A 7,220-nucleotide genomic window follows, 5' to 3' on the forward strand; every position below is an offset into this window, starting at 1 on the left:
AGAGTTTGGCTGGGTATAGTAGCCTGGGCTGGAATTTGTGTTCTCTTAGTATCTGTATAACATCTGTCCAGGCTCTTCTGGCTTTCATAGTCTCTGGTGAAAAATCTGGTGTAATTCTGATAGGCTTGCCTTTATATGTTACTTGACCTTTTTCCCTTACTGCTTTTAATATTCTATCTTTATTTAGTGCATTTGATGTTCTGATTATTATGTGTCAGGAGGAATTTCTTTTCTGGTCCAGTCTATTTGGAGTTCTGTAGGCTTCTTGTATGTTCATGGGCATCTCTTTCTTTAGATTTGGGAAGTTTTCTTCAATAATTTTGTTGAAGATGTTTGCTGGTCCTTTGAGTTGAAAATCTTCATTCTCATCCACTCCTATTATGAGTAGGTTTAGTCTTCTCATTGTGTCCTGGATTTCCTGGATGTTTTGAGTTAGGATCTTTTTGCATTTTCCATTTTCTTTGATTGTTGTGCCGATGTTCTCTATGGAATCTTCTGCACCTGAGATTCTCTCTTCCATCTCTTGTATTCTGTTGCTGATGCTGGCATCTATGGTTCCAGATTTCTTTCCTAGGGTTTCTATCTCCAGCGTTGCCTCACTTTGGGTTTTCTTTATTGTGTCTACTTCCCTTTTTAGGTCTAGTATGGTTTTGTTCAATTCTATCACCTGTTTCGATGTGTTTTCCTGTTTTTCTATAAGGACTTCTACCTGTTTGGTTGTGTTTTCCTGTTTTTCTTTAAGGACTTGTAACTCTTTAGCAGTGTTCTCCTGTATTTCCTTAAGTGAGTTATTAAATTCCTTCTTTATGTCCTCTACCATCATCATGAGAAATGCTTTTAAATCCAGGTCTACCTTTTCAGGTGTGTTAGGATGTCCTGGACTGGGCGAAGTGGGAGTGCTGGGTTCTGATGATGGTGAGTGGTCTTGGTTCCTGTTAGTAGGATTCTTACGTTTACCTTTTGCCATCTGGCAATCTCTGGAGTTAGTTGTTATAGTTGTCTTTGTTTAGAGATTGTTCCTCTGTTGCTTTTGTTACCCTCTATCAGCAGACTTGGGAGACTAGCTCTCTCCTCTGAGTTTCAGTGGTCAGAGCAGTCTCTGTAGGCAAGCTCTCCTCTTTCAGGGAAGGTGCACAGTTATCTGGTGTTTGGACCTCCTCCTGGCTGAAGATGAAGGCCCAAAACAAGATCTTTCCCAGAAGCTGTGTTGCTTTGGCCAGGAAGGTGGCCGGTTGTCTGGAGCCGAAGATGACGCAGCCTCAGAAGCTCTGTGGCTCTCGCCAGGAAGGTGGCCGGTTGTCTGGAGCCGAAGGTGGCACTGCCTCAGAAACTCTGTGGCTCTCGCCAGGAAGGTGGCCGGTTGTCTCGAGATTGGCTTTCTTGTAGAGTGCTGTGCAACTGTTGTTGGTGTTAAATCTTCAGTGGTTTTTTTTTTTTTTAAATTTTATTTTTATTTATTTATTTATTTATTTATTGCCAGAAAACTTTTCCTGGCATTCCTGTTGGCCCTTGTCCAACTTGTGACAATTTGCCTGAGGACTGGCTGTTCTGCTAGATTGTGCCACTACTGCTTATTGTGTTTGCAGTCCTGACTACTGAATTGGACTGCTGGTATATTCATGAACTGTTTGTGAGTGGATCGAACTGTCACTGCTGAGATGTGAATTGAACTGCTAATTTCCTGACAACACAAATGGGATTTGCCTAAAGAACCATTTCTAAACTCGTCTGCTTCCCCCCATATCCTTTCTTTTCCACATGCCAGGTGGGTTGTGGGCTAGAAAGGAGGTTAAAGCATTTAAGAACCATCATAAAAAGTAAGCATTGAAAAAAACTAAATGTGGGGAGGAAAAATAAAAGAAAAAATTAAATTTTCACTCTATCACTTGTTTTATAGATTGTTCTAATCAGTGCGAGATGCAATCTCAAAGTAGTTTTGATTTACATTTCTCTGATGACTAAGAATGTTGAACATTTCTTTAATCAATCATTCGTCTTTCCTCTTTTGAGAATTCTCTTACCCCATTTTAAAATTCAGTTGTTTTCTTTATATCTCATTTTTTGAGTTCTATTTTGTCTTTTAGCCCTCTATCGGATGTATGGATGGTAAATATCTTTCACATTCTGTAGGCCAACACTTTGTCTGAATGATAGTGTCCTTTGTCTTATAGAAGCTTTTGTGTTTCATGAGGTCCCAGTTATTAATTGTTGATCTTAGTGTCTGTGTTATTGGTGTTCTGTTTAGAGAGTCATCTCCTACAGCAATACATTCAAGGCTATTGCCCACTTTCACTTTTATCAGGTTAAGTGTGTGTAGCTGGTGTTTGCTACTTTGTGAGTTCTTTCTCCCACTCTCTCAGTTAGGGTTTTACTGCTGTGGAGAGACACTATGACCAAAGCAACTCGTATAAAGGACATTATTTAATTGGGGCTGGCTTACAGGTTTAGAGGTTCAGTCCATTATCATCAAGGTGTGAGCATGGCAGTGTCCAGGTAGATGTGGGCTTAGAGGAGCTGAGAGTTCTATATCTTCATCCAAAGGCAGAGAGGAGAATTCATTTTAGGAAAGATTCCTGCTATTAATAAGCTTTCCTGTTATTACTAAACATATATCAATCACTAGGTATTAGTTCACCCCTTTTGAGCAGATTTCTGCAGATCTACAAAGAGGTACTGTCTTGTAGTGATGCTATACAGCCAAATAGATGACTTTTTTTTTTTTTTTTTTTTTTTTTGAGACAGGGTTTCCCTGTCTGTCTGTCCTGGAACTCACCTTGTAGACCAGGCTGGCCTTGAACTCAGAAATCCACCTGCCTCTGCCACCCGAGTGCTGGGATTAAGGGCGTTCGGCACCACTCCTGACATAGATGACTTCTTAATTCTTAATGATATGTTAGGTCCATTTGGTTTATAACACCAGTTAGCTTCAGCGTTTCTCTGCTTAGTTTAGTTTTTGTCTGGATGACCTGTCTGTTGGCAAGAGTCAAGTAGTGAAGTCTCTCACTACCAGTGAGTGGAACAATATATGATTTAAGCTGTACTAATGTTCTTTTATGAATTTGAGTTGCAATATATTTGGGCCATATGCATCTAAAATTGCAATGTGCTCAAGGTGGACATTTCATTTGATGAGTATGTGTCTCTTTTGATTAGTTTTGTGTTGAAGTCTAGTTTGTCAGATATTAAAGTGGCTATACCAGCTTTCTTCTTAGGTCTATTTGCTCAGAATATTTTTTCCTCCATTTTTACCCTGATGTCCATCCTTGAGGTTAAGATGTGTTTCTGTTTCTTGGATGCATCAGAAGGTTGGATACTGTTTTTTATATCCATATTGTTAGTTTGTGTCTTTTTATGGGGAATTGAGACCATTGATATTGAGAGATAATGAGCAGTGTTTTTTTGTTTTTTTCTGAGACAGGGTTTCTCTGTGTAGCCCTGGCTGTCCTGGAATTCACTTTGTAGACCAGGCTGGCCTCGAACTCAGAAATCCGATTGCTTCTGCCTCCTGAGTGCTGGGATTAAAGGCATGTGCCACCACGCCAGGCACATTATTTATTTCTTGTGTGTCTTCTTTATTTTTTGTTTGTGGATCATTTATTTCTTAAGCGTGGTTGGCTCAAGTTTTCCTTCTGTTAATTTCTTTAGAGGTTGATTTTTAGCTAGAGATTGCTTAACTTTTTGTGTGTATGTGTTTTTTTTGTTTGTTTGTTTTTGTTTTTGTTTTTGTTCTTTTTTGTTTTTTGTTTTTTTGTTTTTTTGAGACATGGTTTCTCTTTATAGCCCTGGCTGTCCTGGAACTCACTCTGTCTATTAGGCTGGCCTTGAACTCAGAATTCCAGCTGCCTCTGCCTCCCAAGTTAAACTTTGGTTTTACCATGCAATGTTTTTCTTTTTTCCAAGTACTATAATTGGTACTTGGATGATACTTTTTTCTTAGTATAGTAGTCTAGGCTGGCACTTGTGATGTCTTCAAATTTTAGAACATCTGTCCAGGCTGTTGTGGGTTTTAGGATCTTATTCGGGAATTCAGGTGTTATTCTAATAGGTCTGCCTCTGTATGTAACTTGGTCTTTTTACCCATCCTCCTTTTAATGTTTTTCTTTGTTATGTGAAGTTTAGTGTTTTGATGGTTATGTGACAAAGGGACTTTCTTTTCTAGCCCAGTCTATTTGGTGTTCAGGATGCCTTTTGCACCTTTATAGGCATTATCTTCTTTAGGTTAGGAAAATTTTTCTTCTATGATTTTGTTGGAAATATTTTCTGTGACTTTGACCTGTGTTTACTTTTGGTTTTTGGAGGCACAGTCCCTCGGTGTATTGCTGGCTGTCCTGGAACCCACTATGTAGACCAGGCTGGTCTGGAACTCAGAGAGCCACTTGCCTCTGCCTCCCTAGTACTGGACCTGAAGGTGTGAGCCACTCCCACCCGGCTTGACCTGTGTTTCCTCCCCTTCTTTTATTTTTCTTATTCTTAGATTTGTCTTTTCATGGTGTCCTGGATTACCTGAATGTTTTGTGCCAGGATATTTTCAGATTTAATGTTTTCTTTACTGAAGGACCTATTCTGTCTAGGATTTTGTTGAAACACCTTAGATTCTCTCTTCCATTCTTGCTATTCTGTTAGTGAGGCTTGCCTCTCATGTTCCTGTTAGAATTATTTACTTTCTATTCCTAAATTATTTACTTTCATATTTCCCTCAGCCTAGGGTTCCTTTTTTGATTTTATTTCTGTTTTCAGGTCTTGAACTGTTTTATCCATTTCCTTCCACCATTTGTGTTTTCATATATTACTTTTGTGATTTTTAATATTAATTTCCTCTTAAGGACCTCTATCCTATTAATAAAGGCTATCTTAAGATCGTGTGTGTGTGTGTGTATACAGGCGTATACACTTTAGCTTTGTTGTAACATTTAGTGTCTGCTGTGCTAGAGTTGTTGAGCTCTGTTGGATTCCCACCATCCTGGCCGCTACTGATTTGTCTTTTTGCTGGTATATGAGTATCTGGGCTTAGAAAGATCATATTTTAGGTACTGATTTCTGGTCTTCATTGTGTGAGTATTTTGGTTGTTTTTGTTTTTGTTAATATTTCTCATTCATGTGAGACTGTAGTAACTGTGTATCACCTGGTAGGGATTACTTCTAGAATCCTGATAGTTGTATCCACTGGGGATTCTAGGTAAAATGTATTTCTAGGGATTGGGGGCTGACAATTAAGAGTAAGGAAGGGCTAGGAGGGGGTGGGCTGTGTGTGAGGGGTCCACAGGAGGGAGGAAAGTAGGGTGTTTCATCGGGATCTGCTTATCCCCTGGTAATAGATGAGGAAAGTGAGGAGAGGCCACAGAGAAGAAGATCTGCAACAGAGGTGGAGATGAGAATGATGGGTCAGACTTGGAATAATGGAGAAGATGTGTAGATCTGAAATAGCCTTCATGCTTTCCTGGTGAGAGTGACCTGTAGATTCCCAAGGAATGCCTATTGACTTTGGGGACTGGGATAAGCCATGAGTGGGAGAGAAAGAAGCTTGGAGTAGAAGATCTGTGTGGTCCACTGGAGAAAGGGACAGACCAAAAGGGGAGTCACAGCAGATGGTGGACTTTAGAACTCAGAATGAGCCTTGGGAATTGGATTTTGAGGAGGTGAGGTAGTTAGCCTATGTGTTTCCCAGGCTGGATTCTCTCTTCTTAATGTACTAGCCATTTGCAGATCCTTCTTTGACTTCCTCCAATGATGGAGGGAGACCTGGAATTGTAACCTGCACTAATCCTCTTTATCCTCTACGTTGCTTTTTAAAAATTTATAGATTTTTTTAACTTTGAGATTATAATATAATTAATTACACTTCTCCTTTCCCTTTTCTCTAGCCCATAAAACTCTCCCATTCATTTCCAAATGGATGGTTTCTTTTTTTTAATTACTGTTACATGTGCCTGCTCCACGTGTGTGTATGTGTGTGAATGCGCAGACACGCGCGCGTGCGCATGCTCCACATACCACCCCTCCACTCCTATATATTATCTGCTCAGCCTATATAAAAGTATTCGTATATATGTTTTCAACCTGCCCATGTGGTAATGGATAACCACTTGATGCTTTCCTCTGTGGAAGACTATCCCTCCCACTCCCAGATTTCCTTAGGTGCCTGTTTGTTCTTTGTGGATGACTGAGGCCTCCTGGACTTTTCCTTGGTCACTTTGTTATGAATATTGGCATTGTCTCATTCAGCCCATGTTTGGGCAGACATGTTGGTGGGATTTTATGGATATAGCTTCTGATATTCCTAAGAGATGCTCTATTACAAAAAACTCCCTTTAGCTTCCATTCTTCCCACCCCTTCTCTGTTTGATAATATTTCCTTACATGCAGGAGTGTCTAAGTTGCTCCTTTTTTTGGTTAAACTTTTATCACATCCACTAGATTAATGGCTTTATTCCAGGTGCCTCCAACAGCAAAGGAAAGTCCAATCTCTGCTGAATGGGTAGTCAGATTTCCCCACTCCCAGTGTCTTGGTTATTCCAGGAATAGTAATGTGTGAAAGAGTGCTCACAATATAAGTATATAGAACTAATTAATATTAATAGCTATTCCAGAGTTTAGCATGGCCTTACCTGTGTTCAACACCTGCTCTACGTCTAGAGAGAGGTGGGTTCTTCTAATTAACCTAAGCATTAAAAATCCCTTGTTTATTAACACCCACAGAGTGAAAAGAAATTTGCATGCATAGGTGTTCCTCATGCATGCTGCTAGCTCTTTTAAACCATTTGATTTAGGTTCCAAAGGAATCATAATTTAACCTTTGTATGGTAGCAGATTGTGAAGAATGGTCATAATCGTACATTTAATGTCATCATATGTTCATGTCTGTGTATCAGAATTTAAACAATCTTTGAAAATTATTAATGTCTCTTTAATATACTGATTACAAAGCAAACAAAACAAAACAAAACAACCCCAAAACAATCCAAAGAGCTTCATGAGCACTGCAGTGTCGCAATACCATATTTATAGGTTTGTGATCTCCCTCTGGTTTTTGTTTGCTACAAGGTTCAGGTATTGCTCTCATTGTGTGAGAAAGTATTTATGCTGCATCTCAGCTACAAAAATGATCCTGAACCCTTAGTGATCTGTTCTTTGCCAGCTGACCCTGAAGACTAGACAGTAGATGGCAGTAGAGCACCATGAAGGGAAAGCATGGCATTTCTGTGTCTCTCAGGCTCCTTGCC

Source organism: Mus musculus, chromosome 17 (genome assembly GCF_000001635.26).
Source record: "Mus musculus strain C57BL/6J chromosome 17, GRCm38.p6 C57BL/6J".
Taxonomy (NCBI): domain Eukaryota; kingdom Metazoa; phylum Chordata; class Mammalia; order Rodentia; family Muridae; genus Mus; species Mus musculus.